Source organism: Cupressus sempervirens, chromosome 9, assembly GCF_028749045.1.
Source record: "Cupressus sempervirens isolate cs-2001-9-10 chromosome 9, ASM2874904v1, whole genome shotgun sequence".
In the NCBI taxonomy this organism is placed as follows: domain Eukaryota; kingdom Viridiplantae; phylum Streptophyta; class Pinopsida; order Cupressales; family Cupressaceae; genus Cupressus; species Cupressus sempervirens.
The window spans coordinates 455,551,896-455,577,300 of record NC_143126.1 but is presented as its reverse complement, the minus strand read 5'-3'; the positions used below and the strand labels follow the sequence as shown (position 1 = coordinate 455,577,300).

General features: G+C 29.8%; 1 pseudogene; it reads right to left on the bottom strand.

Moving 5' to 3' along the window:
* LOC149539287 (kinesin-like protein KIN-14R) overlaps positions 1-25,405 on the bottom strand; it is a 105,757-nt pseudogene that overhangs the window by 2,834 nt on the left and 77,518 nt on the right.

The following is a 25,405-nucleotide window of genomic DNA, read 5'->3' as shown; positions in this document are numbered from 1 at the left end:
TATTTACAAAGATTTATTGATATTTAAAGAGGTCCAATCACTATCATGAACACATGAATTTATCGATTCTCAAAGTATGAAATCACTATTACTAAGTAGTCACATTGCTTCAAATGTTAATTGTTTCAAAACAATGGTAGTGTAGAATGGAAAAGAAGTGAGAAATATATGAATAATACTATTATTAACAAGAGAAATGTAAGGAATATATTGTGTCAAAATAGTAAGGTGAACGATAGACATATTACTGTGGATGGCTTATTGATTTCAAGTAGCCGCAAGATTGGCTATTGGATTCCATACTCTAGAATAAGGGAAACATAGATTCATTGTCAAAAAATAGTGATAAGAATAAAAGATATGATTTTTTTGGTTCCCTTTGTACTGGTTTATTTTCACTACCTTCGGAAGGCTATGCAGCATAACAGGCATTTTGTCATGACAGTGTTAATTGAGAATCAAAGGATGCATTTAAACAAAATATTTTTCTATCCTAAAACTCTTTTTGAATTTCAAAAGTATAATCAATTATTCAAAGCCTGATTGATAATAGTTTCAATATGAAAGAAATTCATTTTGATTTCATGCCGTAAAGAAGATCATTCAAAACAAAATAAACTGCTAGGCACACAAAAATGTAACAACTACATGCAATGATCAAAATTTATCATCCAACAAAAATCTACAAAACATACCTTAAAATATAAATATAATCCTTGTTTTTCATTTCCCTGCTCTGTCCCCTCAGATCCTGGTCACCAACCAAAGAAGTCGCCTTGCACAAATTGTCTTGTTCTCCTCCCCACAAAACCTTTTCTATAAATCTACATTTCACACGTTCACATGTTTTATAAATATTTCCATAAGATGGTATCTCTTTGAGATTATTTATTTAAATAGTTCACATGCCTTATCCATGCCACCAAAATGTCTACAAAAGTAGTTAAAATATCTAAAAAAATATCTTATATCCTTATGCTCTTATAAATGTCTATTCATTGTTACTAGGATCTTATCTCAAGACAAGAAGGGACAATGCTACAAAAGGTTGTGAAATTTAGCTTTACACCTATCTCTTATTCTTTCTTAAATGTTTCTAAGGACTTTTCATCAAATCCATTTCATGTACCTGCTGTAATTAGTCCATGACGCTATAATTTTTGGTGGATATCGTGTCAAATGATTCACATAACTTATCTATGCTTCCAAACATGTCTACCAATATAGTTTCATATCAAAGAAGACACATCTACCTTATATATTACGGAGGATGTCGTTTCCCTTCTCCAAAGCTCTCAGTTTACAACGAGCAAGTTGAACACTAGGAAAACTTATTGAGTCTAGCTCTACACATGAAAACTGTATTGCTTAAAAGTCTTAAAACCTTTTCAACAATTCTAACCACTGTATTCAATGCAAACACTTTTATTTCAGGCATATTAGCAAACAATTCACATACATGTAATGGGTATTCTTCATGGCATCAAAACCTAATTATCGAGAGCCTTTCTATAATGCACCGCCACCAAGCTCACCACATGATTTTTGGGGTCTTCGCCCATGCCAACATAATACAGGATGAATGTTCATACAGTTGCCCCCCACGAACTAGAGGCTATGGTGGAAGCCTCCAAATTAATAGTGTTGTTGAGATGGAAGAGATACCCTGAGCCATAGGAAATTGCATTTCAATTTTTTGTTCTAAAAGTTTGTTTAATTTTTGTAGCATTCGGCGAAGGTGGGTTTCAAAACCCGACTTCCATGAAGGAAAATAAAATTGATAGAGTATGAGTAGGTTATGGCACTCTTTCATATCCAAAGGAAGGAAATGACATGCTCGACAAAGAGATGAAACGATTAACAAAAAATGAGGTCAATCAGGGTATTGGATAAACGTTGCCATCAATCAGGGCATCAATTAAACCCCTAATATCACAGGACCAATATGTAGCTTTCAATCGCGGTTATAATTTTTGAAAGAAGTAAGGAAAATAATATCTTGTCACTTCTAAATTAGATAGATATAGGTTTAGATATATCTCTTTACAAAATCATAATTATATATATATATATAATTCTAATGTTTTAATGGAACGGATGTAGGATATATTTTTCAGAGAAAGTCTAATTGTAGTATTGATATAAATATTGTATATTGTTTGAGTTAAATCTATTGACCTATGTCTAATGAGTAGTGGTTCTAATTATATTGATTCAATAGATCTAAATTAAGTAATTATAAAAAAACATTTTGAAATGGATAACTTACAAAAGATTTGAAAAATTAATGTATAGACATGTAGTTCTTAAATCATTATCCATATCATCTAGTTTAATCAAGAAGTGTATTCATAAATCATTTAATTGGATAAGACTTTCTTGATAGCTAATTATTCATTATCCATGTGTGATTGGATAAAAAAATATTATTTATTACTTTTAAGAGCTCATAAGAGATCAAGATGGATTTTACGAATCTTCTTTTACATTTGGTTTGGTCACAATGTGATGGAAAGTCCCCAAATTAATGAACCTTCAAACCTTTGTGTGATCTCCCTCACACATTTTCTATTTAGGTCATAAATCAATGCATTTGTAATTTATTAGTGTTATTTCATATTTTTGCTATGATAAAAGGTGGAGTGCAATTTAAATTTTTAATGACAAAAAGGAAAAAATTGTGTATAAAATAAAGAGGAAATATATGGTTAAATTTTTAAGTTTATTGAAGGATATACAATAAAATATAGATAATTATATTATAAAAAAATCATATTTAAAGAAGACAAATATATCTTATGACTCAAAATTTTAACAGTATTTGTAACAAGTCAAAATGAATTAATTAGGATGGTACTATAAGGACAAATCCTTGAACCTTTGACCTATTTTCTAGAATAGGAAGATCCTAGGTACCATTAGAAAGGTACAATACTTACTCCCACCATCCTATGTTGGTCATCCCTTGGATATGTATGTAAGAAAACTTCCATCTAGAGAGATTATTTTCATTATTCGCATTGTTAGTAGATGCCCTAATATCCCTCAACTATCTTAAGAATGGTAAGACCACCCCCATAATACTGTACAAATTAAAGTCATGTAACATTTAAAAATGTCTAATAGTTATGATTTAAAAATAAAAAATATGATGACCCGAGTATAGAAGCTTGAGTTTCTAATACAAGTAATCTGGCACTTAAAGTTGTTCTAGACTTCTTTGCCAAATTCTACACCCTTGCTAACCTCTTTCCCTTGAGAACATGCTCAAATTCCTAATTCATGTTGTACAAGACAACTCATAGTTTACTCAAAATTGGTGTATTTTCTTTTTTTCAATTCATGAATAATCATAAAGCTCCACATTCATTTTTCATAAGATAAATGGTATATTTATTTTTATCAAAATTGTGAATTCGTAAATATCAGTTCAATATTAGTTGAAAGGTCAGTAGAAGAAGTTAATTGATAATAATGTATTGACAGGGCAAAAAATCCATTAGTAAGTGATAAAAGTTGTAAAAATGTTAAAGAATCTATTAATATGATAAAAAAATCATTGATCATTCATTTATTCATTTGTGTGGGTGACTAATTATTAGTGACTAATTATTTAATCATTTGTTTGATCATTTATTTAGTCATGTATCTTTGTTTAACCTCGTGATTTTACCTTATGACCAAATTAATCATTTATTTAGTCTCTTATACTTCTAAATTGTAAAACATTACTAGAATTGGATCAATTTTAGTCATGTGACTAAGATTTTTAGTCTTGTGACTAAAAGTTTTAGTCACATGGTCATTTATTTGCCAAAATTTGACTAGTGAATGTCTCCAGATTTGAACTTCAATTCATTATCATGTACCTCTACTTCAAACAAAAATGGGTTTTTCATTTGGATGCGGGTTTTTCCTTGATCAAAGCCCAATTGGAATCAACCTTGTAATGTAATTGAAATTGCAATATGTATAAACAAATTAAATAGAACTATTCACCTTGCTTATGTTGAAATCCTTGTGGAGGATTTGAATCCTTGAATCCACAAGTATGGATGCTCCAAATGAATGTAGGATATCTCAAATCAATAGCATTAGATCTTCAACACCAATATTGAATGGATCTTAGCATAGGAAGAGGCTTGAATGAATGTGCATAGAGAAATATTCGACAAGAGGGCTCCATAGAGATTGAATCCTTCAATGGCTAACAATGGATCTCCTTGATGAATTGGATCTTGAATTTTTGAATGCTTTAATGCCTTATAATGGGTCATCTTATATAATGTCTCCTCTTGCTATGTTATATTCTCTTATGTTCTCTACTCTCATGTTAGAGAAAATGAGAGGAAGAGGTTTTCTTATATAGTGATCTACGAAACAAACTTGTAAAGGTGCTGACATTAGAGAATTAAATCCTAATTAACCTTAATCACTAGAAATGGACCTTAATAGTTTACCATTCTAAAACCCAAAATGACCAACCTGGAAGTGGGAAAATAAAACTTTTTGAAGCCCAAATTCTTGAAACCTCTGAAACTTGAAATTTGGACTTAGGGTTAGGGTCAAGGTAATTTCTACCCTAGGTTATAGTCAAGGTCATCCTTGACCTATGTTAGGATCAAGTTCAACCTTGACCATTAGGTAGTCATTGATCCATAAAGTCAAAGTCTTCATTGTCTTAGAGAAAGTTGTTGGAAAGAGGCTAGAAATAGGGAGAGAAAAGTAGAATAGGGGGAAATAGCCAGATCCATGCAAAGATCTATTCAAGGAACTTGACATGACCCAAGACCACTTACTCAGAGGGCTAAAAATTCTTATCATGGAAGTGCTTCAATTTTAAGATGATACATTAAGCTGCCACTTTAGGAAGAGTATGGATTTGATGCAAACTCTTGGTAAAGGAGATCATTAAGAAAAGACAATCTTATTAAAATCAAATGGACAAAGGGATCCTTAAGCTCCTAGGGACTCAAGTCTTTTTCAACTTTGAGATCACTATAAGAGAGACATCTCTAGAGAAAGAGAAAGAGAGAAAAAGTGTGATTATCTCACCCAATGAGAACTTATATTCCACTATGAACCACACAAGGAAACAACACAACTAGAAAGATGGAATTGAACTACCTAGTTAATGTGGCTACTCACTAGTCAACCCATCAAGCATTCACCCTCAAGAATATTCTATTTAATAAGAGTAAAAAAAAACAAAAAAAAATTCAATCTTAAGGACACCTTTGAACTTAAAGGATTAAAACTTTTGAAACTAGAGGGATCAGGAGATCTAAAAATATAAATCCATGCTTTAAGAATTAGTTGTTAATCCAAAAAGGGAGAAAATGTATCTTGAGAAAATAATATATGCATATCAAAAAGTGTGTGTGTGCAATAGGTGAGTAGAGTGTATGCCCCCATGTTAAAGTTGTTATTAACACTTTAATAGGAGCAATGGCTTTAAAAGAAACATAAAAAAGTCCAATGATTGTGTTTCTAGTACTAAATCCCCCTAGATGAAGACAAATCAAGGGAAATACCACATAAACATATAGAGAATGCAGAAGGGGTCTACCTACCATGGGGTCAGTATGATCATAAGATAATATATATATGATATTATTGAAAATGAATTGACATCATTCCCAAAAGAAATTAGAATTGCAATCACAAAGGAGGAAAGATCACATAAGAGATGCAAAGAAGAATATTTTTGGAACATGACCTAGAGACCAAAAGGAATCAGTGCTACTAAATCATGAATCCAAGTAGATTACACAAGGAAAAATTTATGAACAATAGCATGAAACAACATATGGATGAATAGAGGTGCATATACAAGAATGGTACAATAAGTTTGATTCATTTATCACCTTACACTAGTAGAAATACAATGGTCATATAAAAAAATCTAATGATATTTAGCAAACACATCATGGGAGAAGCATAGTGCAACTGATAAACAAATAAAAGGATACCATAAAGGACAAGAAAATCAAGCAAGATTCCTACTCTCCCTTTCTTGTTCTATATCATTTAGGGAAGGTGGGTAACTCACAAGAGGGATTATATCCCATACAATAGGAGTTAGTTCCAAACAAGGATCCTCTTGAGAATCACAATGTTCAATAGTAGGTGTAAGTGTTAATTGTGAGGGAAACATATTCGGTAAGTCAATGTCAATGTCAATAGTCTCATATTCATCATGACATCATCAATAAAATCAAAAGTATCTTTTTCCTCTAGATTAATCAAAATAGGATCCAAGATACAAATAGAATCATTATAATCATGCATATTAACATCATTCGTAGGATTATCCAAAGAAGGTAAATATTTGTGAAGAACATAATTATGATCTTTAGCTTGAGAATGATTCTTCCTATGATATTCATTAGAAGATCAATTATTATTTTTCTTGTTTGAAATGTGTTGAGAACTAGGAGCAACAATTACTAGATCCTTGATAGGTTCTATAGAAAGATTAATAGGATTATCAGAAGATGAATAGACAATAGTAGGAGCTTGATTAATAGATGGAGAAGCCATAGATAAAGGAGGTATGAAAGGTGTACACAAAATACAATGATTAATATCCATAGACAATAAGATTAACTCAAGAATCTTATGATGTTTATAGGATTGATAGGAGCAAATAATATGATTGGGTTGAAAAGGACATGAATTAGGTAATGAAGGCTAAAAGAAGTCAAGGGTAGAAATGTCTCTAGGCTTGGAAGGTTGATATAAACTATGATTAACCATCTTCATTTCTCCATAATGAAAAAATTTAGGACATTTATGGATAGCTAATGTAAAAATATGCATGTCCATGACAAACCAAGCTTAACTGGAAACTGATCAAAAGTAGGAACAACAACAAAGGTACTATTCACAATTTTACACAAAGTTGAACTAGTAAATTAATAGAACAAAATGATGGATCTAAAGAAAACCATTACAAGTTCGAATCCATGCATTAGATGTATCATAACGATCACATTACAATTCTTTCATAAAATTATTTTCTTCAATAATGGCATTGACTATAGATGTAGGATCAACAAGACAAATATGAGTAGGTATATGAAAAATGATAGCATAAATATAAAGGGGAGCATCAAGAGATTTAATAGTTTCAGAATCATTGAAGGTAATCAAAATTTCTTGAGGTCTTTTATTCTTAGATTATTGTCGATGTTTAGGTTGAGTCTTTAATTTAGGCTTATATTTTAGTTGAGATTGAGATGGAACTAGAGATTGAAGATGACATTGAGGTTGAGGTGGAGATGCAAATTGAACATGTCTACTTGATTAACAATATGACTAAGATGAACATTTCTGTTTGACATCTCTTGCTCTCTTCATCCTGATGATGGATCACTTGGTGTGATTCAAAACGTTGATGGTAAAAATCTTTACACAATCAAATCCAGAAATATATCAGTTTAATTGCTATGGATTGTGGAAATTTAATCTCTTTAATATGACTAGGATCATCCATCTTTAAATCATACACAATATCCATAGAAGATGGTTGAGCAATGGTAATAATGTCATGTTGAGGTAAGGGGTTTGTGTAGACTTGAAGATTTTGATTCGGAGGAGAAACAAATTTGTTCCCACTACCATCAATAATATCAATAGATAAGGCATTAGAGTCAATTAAGTCTTGAACCTTATGTTTTAAATAATATTATTTCTCAGTATCATGACCATTTAGATGATGATATTAACAAAAATCTTTAGAGTCCAAACATTTAGATGCAACTGTTGTAGGTAAAAGAATTTGAATAGGAGGTAAATTAATCATATTAGCAGTTAAAAACCTATTCATAATAGAATGTAAAGATTCAAAAAGAGGAGTAAACATATGATTTAATCAAAAAATAGTGGATACAGTAGTTGCATTGTGAGGTGCAACAACAACTTGGTCAACAACTACATTTTCATGATTATTTATCTTGACATAGTTGTTGATTTTTTGGAAAAAAAAAGGGTTAGGAGCAACATCACTTTTATCAAAAGGAACGTGAGCCATTGGAGTGGTTCTCTAAAATTGACTCACTTGTAATTGATAATAATGAAGTGGTGCACAAAGTTGTTTAAAAGAGGAGATTTCAGTAAGCAAAATATTATCTCTAATTTCCTTTTGCAAATTAGAAATAAACATATGTTGAATATCAATATTAGGAAAATGTTTTTTCCTTACCACTTTATTTAAAATGCATCAAATCAGTCAAAGATACTTGCAAGCCAATGTTTTTTTGAAATTTTTGAATAAAATCATTGGCAAGTTGTGGAAATGAATCAATAGAATAAGGAAGCAAGGAACAAAACCATTGTAAGGCCATATCAAAAAATGTTTCTGAAAAAAACTTGGCTAAAATTCTATAGTCATGAGCATAATCACTACAAAGGATTTGAAATGTTTTAACATGATGAATAGGGTCTCTTATACCATAATTTTCAAGATGAAGCATATCAGCTTGCTAAGGAATGGGAGTACGAGTGATATCATGGGACAAAGGACTTTCCATATCACATGTAGGAATACTAAACTTTTTTTGAGTCAAGGATGCAAGTTGTTGTTGTTTAATCATTTTTGAATCATTACAATAAATAGAAACATTAGAAACAAAAAGTAAAGTGTATAAAGCTTCATGAATGAAAGACACAACTGGAGGAACACTTGAAACTATAGTTGGTAGAGGATTAGAATAAGTAAAATAAACATTATGATAAGAAGGTTGTCATGTAGGAAGGGACACAAGAGGAACACTCATAGGAATAGAGGGAACCATCATAGTCACAAGAGGAGTATAGGTAGGAATACTAGGTAAAGGAATAGAAGAAAGTTCTACACTAGTGATAGGAAGAATCAACCCTAAAGCTTGAACTTCTTGATCAAAAGTTTTAACATTTGAATGCACAAGGTGAGTAATACGACACAAGTGGTTAACACCTTGATCACTATCACAAAGAACATTCTTAAGAGCCTCTATAACTTGAGTAGAATCTTGATTATGGTTTTCTTGAATGAGCCAATTACCCATTTTATCAAGTTTGGTTGAAACATTTTGGACTTTTTTAGGAGGAACTCTTAGAGTGAGGCCTCAATTTGATCCATCATAGCACATCTGATACATTACAAACTAATATGTTGAGACATTGTCTAATGGACTAGACATTAATATATTATTTTATGTCATGTGATGCTTTACTTTAAAATTCTAAATCATGTTATTTGATGTTCTATAAGTATGCATAATAATGGTGTAGAATAGTAAATGGATTTAGGATTAGGAATATGATATATACTTGAATTATGCAATCTTTAATGGTTAAATATGTGAGCAAAAAAGAGACAAAGGTTATTTAAATGGAAGTTTGAAGTTTTGATTTATGTGATTATCTAAATGAGTTTTAGATATATGCATGTGGTTTTTCTTGACCTACTAATGCGTGAATTGAGTGTGCAGGATTATTAACCATGAGACCTAATAGAGAATTGATAATTGACCCTATTTTAATCTATGAAACTAAGGTTAAGTCTAATGAAGAGATGAAAACCTCATTGTTTCATATTTTATTTTTATCATAATCTGCATATGTGCATCATTCTGAAATCATAAAATGTTTAATGTTATGTAAGAGTGAATCTTATGGTGTCACTTCACACTCATAATTCATATATGTGTATCAACATGTTATTTAGGTATAGTATAGTAACTTGATAATCTAATATTTATTTAGTAACCTAAGACTATTAGTTGGTAACCTAGATTAATTACTTTAATCAGGTTTTAGTGGAAATTTTGTATTCCAAGGGTTTTTTAGAATGTTCAAATATTTCAAGGCAATTTTAAGGTCCTAAAATAAACCTATAGTCTAAAATTAGAGTCCACACTTCTAGATCCCTTTGCTGACTTGTATGACCTCCTGAATATCTCATTTTCTCTTCAGTAGGAAAATTGAACTTCTCCATGAGTTTACCAAGTTTACATCCACCAAAATGGTTTTCTTAATGGTAGAATCAAGTTGGAAGACCCTAGAAGGCTTGAGTCAAGTCTAAAATTCTTGCCATTTTAGGTGGGCGAGTTTGGAAGCCTATTTAGTTGTCAATTTGAGGGTTGAAGGGTGCTCACCAATTATCCACATTTAGAGAGAGTCAAAAAAGGATTGAATAAGGAAGAAGGATTAAAGTTCTTCTCAAAAATTTTATTTTCCATAACCATTTGTGAAGGTAGGATCCTTCATGGCCTTGTTATTCATGCTATGTTTTTATTTCCTTAAGTAGACCTATTGAATGTGTGTGTATTCATATGTACAATGAGACATGTGAGGGATGGGTTATTTTGGGGTAATTATTTATTTTTCCTTCCATGTCTTACATTTTGTTTTGTGGGGAAAACTGTAAGTGTTGTGTTGGAATTACTCATCGCCAGATAGGGAAGAAGTGGCCATGTACAAGAGGAGGGCCTCAATTGGACTTTGGGTCAGTGTAGAGTCTCTCCTCATAATGAGGAGAGGGAGAAAGTAGGGTGTTATGGGCCCATACATGTCAATAAAAATAATTTTGTGTTTAGGAAGATACGGAGTGAAAGAATAAAAGTTCTTGTGATTATTAGACTTGAAAGAGGCATGTGTTTTGGTGTTATGATTGACATCTCCTACCTTGGAAAAATCTACCTTCTTCCTAGCCTTGGTTTGATAAGGAACCTGTTGTGAAAACCTAGGATGGGATTAGTTGGTTGAATGTGTCTATGTGTTTGAATCTAATTGTTCCTAGGTCAGTTTTAGTTCTTCACTATTACCTTGATGTAAATTTGTAGATTGTGTAGCCGATACCTTGATATGGATCCAAAGTAGATTTAGATTTTTGGTGTTCTTGATTCAAATTTATGTAGACTTTTCCTCAAGATAATAATCCTAATGTAAAATTCATTGTTAACCTTATTTTTGTAATGACAATGATATTGGGTTTTCTTCTCCAATTCTTTCTTGATTGAGTCTTTGAATTAGGTTTTTAATAAAATCATATTTCCTTATACGAGAAAGGTTTTATTGAATTATTATAATGTTTCAATAGTTCTCTCATTGTGATTATTATAAGTAAATAAAAATAAAAGACATGGTTTTTAAAATGTTGATTTACGTTATAGTGAAAAAATATATTCCCTTGTAACTAGTGTAAACGATGATGGAATGAAAGGATGTGATTTTAAGTATGTTTTTGAATTTTCATTATGAGATCAACTTCATACTATGAATATCATGTAATAGGGAGACTTTACAATTCATTGACAAGAATGTATCATGAAACTCCTAAGTATATTTAATATTGAAATGCAACTACATCCTATGTATTTTGCATATCAAAACAACTAATGTATTTTAATGGTAATGTAATAAGAGTATTAAACTCCACCATAGAATACACACTATAACTTTTAAACATCCCTTGGACTTATAATATGCACTCATATATCCCCAAGCGAAGAAATTGCTAAAAAGAATATTTGAATACCTATGCAATTTATTCCAGAAAATATACATTCTCAAATTAAAAAAACCCAAAATATGTATCTATAGGATGCTGGATAATACATAGGAGCTTGTTAAATTCAAAAAGGTGATAGGTAATATTCCTTGGATACCTTCACCTTGTTTTTAAATCTTCCTTTTCTATAAATTATAATATAAAGAAAACCTATATAAATAGAATTGCAAATACTTGTAATTCCTAAACTTACCTACTTTACTTTATCCTTAACTACTATTTCCACCCAAGTCTTCATCTACCCCTTCCCACTTGGTTTTAAGTCTTCAACACATGCATATCCCTTGACACCTTAGGAACCCCATGCATCAACCTTCCTGGGAATTACCTTGGTAGGTGTCAATTTGGAAGTGGGGGGAATAAGATTAAAGTTTTTATATAAAAAATAAATGTAGAAAGGAAAATGTGTTACCTTGTTCCTTATCCTCATCATAAACCACCACATACTCTTTTCCTTCGAATGCCCCAGCTTTCTACAATTTTAAAAAAAAGGATGATGTGATAGGCTTGGGCAACCATTTCCATCATGCACATGCACTTGGGAGATGTGGAGGAGGGAGTGAGAGGCAGGGTTAGTAAGGGTTAGTTAGGAGTTAGTATATAGTGTTAGTAAGTTTAGATGTAGCAGGGTTCGGTAAAAGGCGAGAGTTAAGGGTTAGGAGTGACTTGGGGTTAGTTAGTAAATACATATATTTGTAAAGATGTGTGTTCTTTTTTTGGAATAATTAATTCTATTAAATGAAGTGCTAGGTGTTAGTAGTTAGTAAGGATTTGTTTAGTAGTTAGTTAATTTTAATTAATAGTTGAATGCTCTTTTAATTATTATTAATGTGGGTTAGTGTATTAAATTATAAAGTTGGTTATGTTACTAAAAGAGTTATCATAAAGGGAGATTATATTTAAAGAGTTTGTATATAAAACTATATTAAATTGTAAGATTTATGATAAAAATGAGTTGTGTCATATTCTTGCAAATAATATATCACTTAAATTAATGATCTATAATATTTTATTATGTTGTTAATAACTTGTATTTTCAAGATCATAAGATTGAAAGGGTGTCATAGAGTGGAAACTAATATTGTAAATAATGTTACAAGGAATAATTAATGTTTTCAATTAGTATTATAGGTTATTTTAATTATGGAAATAAAGTGTTAAAGTAATTGACAAAATTTCTAAATTGATGAAACGAGTGCACCTAGGAGATTAAAACTGGCAACCAATTAAATATGAAATTACCTGATAACCTATTTAGTGTAGTTGTTATAACATAGAGAATTAATTAAATTTAAAATAAAATAAAATTGTTTTTTTTGGCTTAATATTTTGGGCATGACATAGAGCATCATCCTCACCATGAGATGAGTGAGAATATTTTTCCTCCATAATAGGATTGAAATCAAGAATACTCAAATTGTATTCCAGGATCCTAATAAAAGGATAAGAAGACTCAAGATCAAAGGAACCCATAAGTCTACAACTTCATCTAACCAAAATATTATAAGGCTAGAAGTAGTAAAGCTTATAAACTAATGCAATACAAATGAACTAAACTAAGAAAACATAAAACATGAATACTTTTGTATTTTTGAAATATAAATGAAATAAATCTAATTAATATGCAATATTTAACATAGAAGATAAATATAACACCAACAAGATAATATAAAAAGAAATCTATCACCACAAAATACAATAGGGCATCTAATTCCACAAAAGAAAACAGGGCAATTGTGTTAGATTTACCAAAATGAATAGGACAAAAATGGATGGTGTATGATAGATGATGTAAGAGGGGAATATAGTACCTATCCTTAACTAAATCTCCCAAACAGAAAGATCCAAATTGATCAATCACAAAGATTTGATCAATGCACAGATGAATCTAACAATGAAGAATACAAAGAAAAGAGGAAATCCTATAATCTTCTATAGAAAGTATGTACTTGAAATCTTGAATGAATAGAATACAAATAGTAACCTCAACATAAGGAAAATCTAGTACTTGAAATCTTGAATGAATACAATACAAATAGTAACCTCAACATAGGGAAAATCTAGAAAATATTAATTTTTGATGTCTATGCACAATTTTGGGAAATTCTACAACTTGCTCTAGACTAAAAATGTTGAGATAGAGAAAACAGATAAATTTTTTGTCTTCTTGAGGGTAGGTTGACCTTGACCTTGATAATAGGGTACAATCTTAACCCTTTATTTCCAACCTCGACTTGCATTGTTCCAATGGAAATGCTATTCATGGATCTCAAAGGTTCACCAAAAAGGGTATTTAAATCTTAGCTTCAATTCACTATCCTCACCTGTACCTGTACCTACAAGAAAGAATGATTTTTTTCTAGATGAAGGGATTTCCTTGGTCAAACTCTAGTTTGGAATCAACCTTGAAATGTAATTGAAATTATAACATGTATAAACAAAGTAAATGGAACTATTCACCTTTCTTATGTTGAAATCTTCGTGGAGGATTCAAATCTTATAATCCACAAGTATGGATGCTCCAAATGAATGTAGGATGTCTCAAATCAATAACATTAGATCTTCAACACCAATCTTGAATGGATCTTAGCATAGGAAGAGGTTTGAATGAATGTGAATAGAGAAATCTTCAACAAGAGGGCTCCATAGAGATTAAATCCTTCAATAGCTAATAATGGATCTCCTTGATGAATTGGATCTTGAATGCTTGATAATAGATCATCTGATATAATGTCTCCTCTTGCTATGTTATGTTCTTTTCTGTCATTTTAAAGAAATTGAGAGGAGGATTCCTTATATAATGATCTAGGGCACAAACTTCTAGAAAGGTTGACATTAGAGAATTAAATCCCAATTAATTTTAACCCCTAGAAATGGACCTAGATTAAATTCAATTTAATACTTTACCATTATAAAATTGAAAATGGTTGACTCGAAAGAGGGAAAATGAAACTTTCCAAAGCCTGATATCTTGAAACCTTTGGAACTTGAAATTTGGATCTGGGGTCTGCATCAAGGTTGTCTCTACCCTAGTTTAGATTTAAGTCCACACTTAACCTAGTTTAGGGTTAAGGTTGACTTTGACCCATTAGGTTGTCATTGACCTAGAAAGTAAAAGTCTTTAGTTTCTTAGAAAAAGTTGTCAGAAAGAGGATGGAAATAGGGGGGGGGGAGGAACATCTAGATCTATGAAAAGACCTATTCAAGGCACTTGATATGACCCCAACCCACTTAATCAGAGGGCTAAATGTTCTTATTATGGAAGTTCTTCCATTTTAAGATCATACAATTCTATTATGATTTGTGGTATATATGTAGGAAAATGTAGTATTCTTATCCCCTTTCCACATCTGTTGAATCCTCAAATGTTTCTTTTAATAAGTTTCTACCTAGCTCATAAGTTTCTTCCATTCCCATCTACACTTTTCTTCCTTCTGTTTCACAGCTACCAGTGTGTTTGCTTTAACCAACTAGGCTTGAAGGTGGGAAAGTGATCCAACAAGATTCTTCTTGGTAATAAGGATGTCTCTAAAATTAAGCTTGCTACAACCTTTAACCTTAGCTTTAATTAGGGCTATCATAGAAGAGACTCTAAACATAGCAATTCAAGTTATGTGGGTGTTCCACCATCTATCAACCATCTTCCAAAAGGATGGTGCGATATCCAAATAATTTCATATCTAAATGGGAGATGACCCAGAGGTGGGGAATCTTTCCATCTAATCATCATTGTGTTATGGTCAAGCACAACACATGGAAAGGATTTCAGGAGGGAGTCATTCACAACAATCCAAGAAGATAAGGAAAGGAATCTATCTAATTTGACCTAGATTGAATGAAATCCTTTATGATTATTAGTCCATATGAAAGGATTTTCAATGAAAGATATCCACTAGGTTGGTACTATTTATGAAAATCAAAAGGTCCCTCATGCTATGAAGTTATAGTCAGCAAGACCTCCTACCTTCTCTAGAGAGAAAAGAGGGGAGTTGAACTTCACTCCAAATAGGTTATTGTCATAGGGGAAGGGATATACACAATTTTGAATTTCCTTCCATAGGGATTTTTTGTGAGCCCTAGTGTTTAGGGCCTACAGATTGCAAGGTTGCAAATGGTTGTGATCTTTAACAATATAGGCCAAGAGGTAGTTTTGAGAAAAGGAAAGGAGATAAACCTTGAGTCTAGATGGGTTCTAGAATGTAGCAATACCCCATAAGGGACCATTGGACTTGGAATTAAGGAACATGACCCCAGACTAAATGTTAACAATTTTGGAAAAGTTAGAAAATGTCCTTTTAACTTCTTGGATCATAAGGATATCCACCTTGTTTTTAACAATGTACTTCTTAGTAGAAAATCTATTAAGGCCTCTTATATTCTAGAGACAAATATCATTTCTTACCTCTATGATATGTGTCTAAGGTGAGTTGCCTTTCAACAATAATCTCCCTTGCAATAACTTTCTAGTAACTTACTCTTTCTTCGGGTTTCCTCTTGTAGAGTCTCCACCCACACCTAGTTTTTTAATCTTCTTGTCTTTAATCTTCTTCTTTTTCATTTTCCACTACCCTTCCTCCTCATTAGTGTCACCATAAACCAAATTTATCTCTACCTATTACCAAATATTGTCAACAAGCCCTACCTTAGGGGTAAGTGATAAAAACATGGAGATAATATTACCACTCCCAATATCAATGGGGATCTGATTAGTAGCTCTAATTAGGACTACAAGGGTCTCATCTAGAGAACCTTGCCTCATCTATGTTTCCCTGATTGTATTGGCATGGAAAACCATAACAACAGTACTTCCCACTTCAACCAACACCTCTTGGTTATCTATGTCATTCTTAGGTTGCACAACCTCGACCACCAAATGGTGAGGATCCAAAAAAATAGAGTCCATCTCAAGGGGTTTTCTTAATCCCTTCCTCCAATAGGAAATCTTGTACCTCCATAATTGATTTTACATTTTCTCCTTTCGAGCTATTGGTGACAATCTCACACTGGGATTCAGTGGTCTTAGAACATTCTCCTTCAACTATATTAATAACCCTAAGTGAGGAGATTTTTTCCTTAGCTTTTTGGTCCTTCTACTTACAAGTATTCATAGTGTGACCCCTAGCTCTGCAGTTCTAGCAAAACATAGTCACGCTATCATAAACTAGTGCTTGAATGTGCTTCCTAGACATTGACTTTAGGATGACAAAAGTGGGGAGGGATTTTTTATAACCACTTTAACATAGAATCTAGCGAACACCAACCTAGATATAGAAAGGGTGACACTATCTATAGCTATGAAATTCCCTAAGGGGTTCCCAATCCATTGGTAAAACTTCTCATCCCAATATTTCAATAGAATTTCCCTCATGCAAGCCACCCATGCAACCTAATCCAAATAGGCACCATGCATAGTAGATATGTGGCTTGACCAATACCTAACTTCCATTTAGCTATAGTGAGTAGTTGTTTTCCATAAAGCCACAACCCTACAAGGATCTTAGATAGTTCCTTCGCAACCATAAACCTAAAGTAGAAAAGACTACCTAGTAAAGAAGATGTGGAAACATTGCCTTTCAATTTCTATTACCCAATAAGTCATTTCTACAACATCTCAATCAAAGGTCCAAAATTTAGGAATTTACCCACCATAGCTAGATGAAGATCTTTCATGGTTCTATCCACCAGTAAGTAAGGGAACCCTATCTCATCCCTTATGTCTTTGGTGGTAATGTTGACTAAGGCTGATTCAACTATGTTCTTAGGTGCTCCCAACAATATAGATTTTTAGTCATTTTTTGTTGGAATCAATTGGTCTATTTTAGGACCCATAATTTGTGGCAGACCTTCATCTAATAGGATAAGTTGGAGAACATTGTCAACCTTAGCCAATAACAAGTCTGTGGATGACTCCAGTGAAACATGGGAAAAGGAACTAGTGGTGGAGGATGGATCCTCCCCAAATTAAAGCATCCAAAATTTGAAAAGAAAAATGAGCAGAAAAGATTCAGGCATTAGACACTTCAAAAGAAAAATGAGAGAAAATGTTGTAGGTTGAAGAGCCTTATCTTTTTGATGCAGGAGCATGCAGAGGTATAAGGGCAATCCTGTGTCACCCCAAAAAATGTACTTAGAATTAGTTTCTGTTTCATGTGTTTTCATTTTTGGATACCCATTTGAGTCAAATAAAGGTTCCAACTCTCACAGTTCCACTATCAATGTGCTCAAAAATCCCAAAAAAATAGGAGCATGTAATTGGGCCATCATTTTGGTGAACTAGGAGGTGTAAATTGGCTAGATGAATGTAATTTTAATTTATATCATTCCAAAAAAAGAATCAGGTCAAAAGGCCCCACGGTTTGAAAGTTATTGCAGTTTTTCAGGTTTTGGAGACCTCCTAAGAATGCTTCAAAGTCAAGTTAGGGGCATTAAATGACCTCAAAAAGGGTCAAAAAATGGGGGACAAGCAAAGCTTTTCCATAGGGCTATAGAGTTCTTCGAGAGCTTTTTGGAAATGTAAACGGTTCGTCAATCGAAGCTACGGTTCAAAAGTTATGCCTCTCGAAAGTTCGGTGACCATTTCTGGATTCTTCTAGATTTGTGCCGACTTCTAACGTAGCTTCTGAAACCTTCTATTTGGTCGGTGGATGCCTACTAGCACTTTCTAGAATGTACTCCTAGTCCTTAACCTCCGAGGTCTATTTAAAGAGATTTTTGGCATTGTAAAAGGTAGTTCGGAGTGGAGTTTGAGAGGAGGTATTAAAAGGAGAAATTATCTCTAGATTTATGCTATTGTAAGCCCTTAGGGCATGTTTTGAAGTTTATTTTCTCTGTACTATTTTTACTAGCTTATTTTCTCAGTTATTACAATTTCCCTTTTCTGTTGTGTCCATTTTGTTCTTGGGTTGTGCCTCCATCACTTTTTCATGACACGCTATCTTTCAAATTTTGAGAAAATATATAATCATAACTTTTTTGTATTTAACAAATTATTAAAAATGTGCATCCTAAAATATTGTAGTAGAATAGGGGTAGTGTGTTGGGTAAAGTTGTGGTATGTTATTTCCAAATATAGTTTGGACTAGAATACACTACAAGTGTCAATTTGGCATTCGTAAACTAGCGAGAGATATAACAACTATTTTATCAAGGAGTGAAGATAAAAAAACAAGTGATTATGAATGTAGTTTGTTTCATGTATAAGAGAGATTTCAAGTTGAATTGTGTTTTAAGTTCAAAGAAATCATCTACTTGTAGATATAAATCTATTCAAATCCAATTGACTAACATTGATTAAAAAAACATCATTATAATTATGAAAGCCACATATATTAACTAACACAACATCAAAATTCACAATTAAATCAAACTTTTTTGAAATAACAATGATAGTTTGGGTTGGATTTGATTTGTGATGGGAGGTTTAAATGTGATAGGAGACCTATGGAATGATAATTATTGAGCTAGGTAATAAAGAGTGATAGGAGGCTTGTAAGTTGCAATAAGATGCTATGTTGAGAAATGAAACTTTGATAAAAATAGGGGACTCGATATGGTTGGAACGAGATGTAAAGAAATTAGCAGAGAATTATGAGTACTATGGGTATACTATTTTTCACTACTAAACTAGTGAGTGAAATGTTTTTAGTCACAAAATGAATTGCAATCCTTAGGGTGAATTATCATAGAGCTATAGAATGAATGAGTTTAGAATAAACACTAGAATCACACCACAAATTAAACAAACCAAATCAAAGCCTATCACAAAGCATCAATCACTCATAGATTAGAGATTGTAAAATTGAAATAGAGAGAATTTGAAATAATCTCACCAATGTTCCAAGAGGGGCCCTTCCTCTAGTCCTTGTAGTGAGAATTTAGCTTAAATTAGTAGAAACTATCTCAATGCATAACCATAGAATGAATATGTCAATCAAAAGTATATATATTTCTATAGGTATAGATCACACCATTTTCATACTATCTCCTCATATCTAAAAGTCTGAACATATATATATATATATATATATATATATATATATATATATATATATATATATATATATATATATATATATATATATATATATATATATATATATGTACATACATATATATATGTACATACATATATATATGTACATACATATGTATATATATATATATATATATATATATATATATATAAACTATCTCAATGCATAACCATAGAATGAATATGTCAATCAAAAGTATATATATTTCTATAGGTATAGATCACACCATTTTCATACTATCTCCTCATATCTAAAAGTCTGAACATATATATATATATATATATATATATATATATATATGTACATACATATATATATGTACATACATATATATATGTACATACATATGTATATATATATATATATATATATATATATATATATATATATATGTATGTACATATATATATGTATATATGTACATATATATATATATGTACATATATATATATACATATATATGTACATATCTACATATATATGCATATATATATGTACATATGTACATATGTACATATAAATATATATGCATATATATGTATATATATATACATATATGTACATATGTATATATATATGTATATATATGTATATATGTATATATACATATATACATATATATATATGTATGTGTATACACACATATATATGTGTATATACACACATATATATGTGTATATATATATATATATATATATATATATATATATATATATATATATATATATGAATGTTTTGTCCCCAAAAAACTCAAATAAAAATGGAGAATCAATGCTAACTGATTAAAAGTCTTAACATACTAAGATTATGGCTTTAACCATAGGCAAAAAGCCATAAACAAACTAAATATTATCCAAAGAATATAAACCAACTATATAAGCGCAATGATCAAAATGAGGATTCATCAAAATCTATATCTTTTATTTCCTCTCTAATCTTGTCCTATAGCATCCTTAGGGTTGTTGAACTACAACATTCAAACTTGTGTCACATAAGCACCAAAAACAACAAAAAGTTCATTCTTTCCAAATAATAACCAATTAGTCATATTGCATGTATTTCTACTAATTAATTGGCAACTTAGGCTGGGGTCCCATGGGCACCCGCTTGCTTAAAAATAGAGCAAGTGCCGCTGAGCTTTTTTAGGAACACTTAAAGGGGAGCAGTCCCATGGGCATTACATATAAATTTTCTTTAAAAAATTAGCTCCTAAATTGAAGGAAATATTAAAAATATAATTTGTTGTTTTTAGAAATTTTGGCACAATGATGTCAATTTGGATGGAAAATAAAGGGTAGGTTCTTGCCAAGTGGCAGAATTCTTCCCTAAACAGTAGGTGTTATTTCTAGCCACCCCACCCCCCCCCCCCTTTTGCATCTGCTCAACTAAAAGGTAGGGGCTCCTAGTTAATAGGAAAAGATTCCAAATTAACCTTTAGCCCCCCCCAAAATATTATCATGAGACCTCCAACTCCTTAAATATAGAGTCCAAGCCCCCCACATGGGACCCCAGGGTTAGGGATCGGGTAGTCATAAAAAATGAAGGAGATGTAGTCACAAAATAAGGCTAAATCCATTGCTATAAGACTAGATATTTGAACCAATCAAATTAACACAAAAATAATTTTAGTGATTTTAATAAATATAAGCCTCACATATAAACATTAGAAATAATTAAAATAAAAATTAATAATTAAAATACTTCCATTTAATTAGTTGAAATTGAAAATAATAATCACCACCTAAGAATAGGTAATTTTAATAGTATATTGCCTTGGAAAATAATAGGTTAAACAATCATCAAATATTTTAAAAACCTTTCTAAAAAGGAAGAAAACATAAAATATTTTCTAGAGTTAAAAAAATTCAAAATAGAAAGTATTGCATATTTCACTTAATGTTAAGAACCAAATAAATACATATAACTCTAATATTTTTGTTATTTAAAATGTTAATGTGAGTATTAATTAAACATCATTATTTTTTTTATTAGATTAAAAAAATCACACTTTCAATTATTTTAATTATTTAATATTTTTTTATAATTGTTTTAATATTATAATTATGTATTTTTACAATAATGCAAACATAGATTTCAATTTGTAGACGATAAAAAGTTTTCATGTTGTCTTTTTCTAATTTACTTTGATAAGCCTAAGTTTTTTGTTGAAGTTTGGAACATGTAATCATTACAATTAGTTTAAATATCAACTCAAAATTGATAAAAAAAAAACTTTCTAAAATAGATCATCCTAGAAACAGGAAAATCATATTCTTACATTTTAATCCAAGAATTACCAAAAAAAAAAAAAAATTTAAATTTAATATGCATAATCTGAAAAAAAAACAAGAGATTTCTTCTAATATATTATAACTTTCTATAATTAATGTAATATCAACTCAAAAGGAAGTTTCCAACTAAGCATCACTTAGAAAACCAAGAAACTTCCTTAAATGAAATCAGAGTGCCAGTATATAAATACATAGATTCAACTTGGCATTCATAACATATACGGAGAGAGATGGCAAGTTGTACATTTATTTCTATGGGTGCTTGCATTCTGATTGTTGCACTGGTCTTGTTTTCAGTATCAACAACAATGGTAAAAGCACAGCCATTTAAATGTGGGCCGAATTTTGCAAAGAGTTGTGGTGCTTTGCATTGCAGTGGTTCGCAACCAAAGTGTTGCCCCCTGATCGATAATAACTATTCCTGTTGTCTTACTTGCTGATTGCTTGGTGTTGGTTGCTTTATGGAATAAGAGCTTCATATGATATGATATTATATGTAATGCCTTTCTGCTTAATAAATAATACTAATATGTGATGTTTTTCTACTTGTTTAATTTGAATCATTAATATAATATATATAATACACAACGTTTTTCAAAGGTTTTTACTTTGAATACTAATATAATATGTGTATGTTTAGTTCATTACTTATTCGACAGTTTAAAAAATAGAATTGCATAATACAAACTTTAGTTAGTTTTTACTTTCTAATGTAAACTATGTTTTGTGGTGAATCATTAACTTAATAATTTTATTTAATCAATTTGTAGAAATATGTTGTACAATTATATTATTATGTAAAAATTAGAATATTGTAAATTTAAGCAAAGAACATTAATTTCAGTTTTTAAATTTTGTTATTAATATTATAATTTAATTATTCATAAATAAAATTATAATTGTTTTCAACATAAATGTAACAATAATTCCCATCAAACTTTTAAATAACCCTTTTTCATATGCAAACCTAATGTAAAAAAATGTATCAATGTTTGGTAATTATATATATATATATAAACATATAATCAAGTATATAAAATAATTTAATTTATTTTTCATATTTTATTTTAAATTTACCTAAAAAATAATTTTATTTTAACTATACCTAAAATGTTAATTATATTAGTTTTTATTTTATATGCATCAATTCAAAAAAAATATTTTTAATAAAATTTAAATATTTGCAATAAATTGTAAATGGTTATTATGTAAATTTATCAATAAGATCTTAAACTATTTTTCACTTATTTTACATATAATTAAAATATTATTAAAAATATAACTAAAATATCACAAATATATATATCATTAATTAAGTTGAAAATTCTACATTTTATTTGTATCTATTGTACTTTATAAATATTAATTTTATGTAAATTTTTTTATTAAATTGCAAACTAATAAGTACTTTTGCACATGTTCAAATGGATATTGATGTTGATTTCTATGCATTTATTAAATATTTAACAATATAGAGATTTTATACTTAGCTTGTTAACAAAACTATTTTGAATGCTTATCTTAATATATCAACATCTAGTATTAACATATCATCAATCTCACAATGTCCCATAATTCTACATATTTATTTATTTTAATAATAGAAAATTATTATTTTTTATTTCTCAAATTACCTTTTAATTCTTAATTTTACTTTTGTTAAAATAATTGTCATATTACTAATTTGTTTAACACATGCTTTATTTAAGTTATATATATATTTGAACTCACACAAATATAAAATATCTCTTGATATCTATGTCTAATGAGCAATTATAAACTTGGGGTGTGTGCATATTAGTTTTATTTTAATAAGTTTATTATTGTATATAAAATATTTTAATTAATCAATATATTATTTAGTAATAGTTTTTGTAGTAATAATGAATTTTTTAAATAATTGTATAAATAATTATAAATTTTTAGCTATAACGTATGATTAATTAAATCTTAATTTTAATTTTAGTATTAAATATAATTATTGATATATATTTTCTATTAATAAATTATAATGTTAAAATATTAATATTTATAAAATAAAAATATATACAAATATTTCTTAAAAGATTATATAATAGAATATATTATAATTTTAGTATTTTAATTTTAATAAAAAAAAATAACATTCTATAAAGTATAATAGATTAAATAATTATTTTATTTTTAATAATATTAAACATTGATAAATCATATTAGATTAATCAAAAACTAATTCTTATAAAGTATTAGTTTTATAATAGATTATCTTATATAATACTTATTTGGATTCATTCAAAATGATTTTTAGTAAGTTAAAAATATTGCGTCTATACTATGCACAGTATATTATGTTTAGCTTAGATTCTTATCAAGCTTTCTATATTAAAATATATGCAACAAGTACTTAGGTCATTGTAGTTAATTATGCTAGAATGTGTGTATTCCCTTACAACAATAAAGAGCTTGGTAATATAACAAAATTGTGCAATTGTAATTCAAGATGCTTTTGAGGTTATGGGATTTTGCATTCATAGGCTACATTTATTGTTGTAATTTACATATTAGTTTACCTCCAGATTTTACATACACTAAAATTACTTTCATTTAAATCTTTATTTATGGATTATTAGTTCATTCTTCTATATCTACTCTTTTTCATTCGGTCTTTTATGATGTAACATTTTGATATTAATAAAATGGAAGTTATTTGACATAAACAAAATATTATTTCATTTATAATTTACATGAATGATTTTAGATCCATGCTTCTACTGTCATTTTTGCAGATTCATTATTCATATATCATAAATATAATTTTGATCATCCACAAATTTTTAAATACCATTTATAAGTAACATGCATCCATAAATATTACATCACATAGATGTGTATACATTATCCATCATGTAGGCCTAAAACATCCCATAGAATCATCATTTACTATATTTTATAAAATGAACATACAATAGCTATCATAACATTAAGCCATTCAAAAAATATTGAAATAGACTAATACACAATCCTATGAGCATCAAGAAGCTTTGCTCTTGAAATATTCATATGCTTCTTAACTAGAGCTCTCTTCACACATTCTTCTACTCCATCATGTTCCCCTTTCACATGTTCAAACTCAAAAAAAGCTCAAAATATTAGGCACCTCCATCTTGACATGCATCCTACACAACCAATAGGACATGAGATCATTATTGAATTGACTGTGCAATTATTTAACCAAATGATATATATATATATATATATATATATATATATATATATATATATATATATATATATATATATATATATATATATATATCCATTGCAATATCATTCTCTTGCAAGAAATCAAAATAATTCTCAAAAGAATCTTGTAAAACTCATGAGTGAGATCTATCATCACTTATGTTAAAATGGTACTCTCTAATTAACTTACAATTATCTTTTGCATTATTAGGGGCATGTCTATATGCTATGTGGACAAATAAAAATAAAAATGAGTGGAGTTGTAATACTAAGATTGTCTTTCATTTTGGGGCTGCAATGTA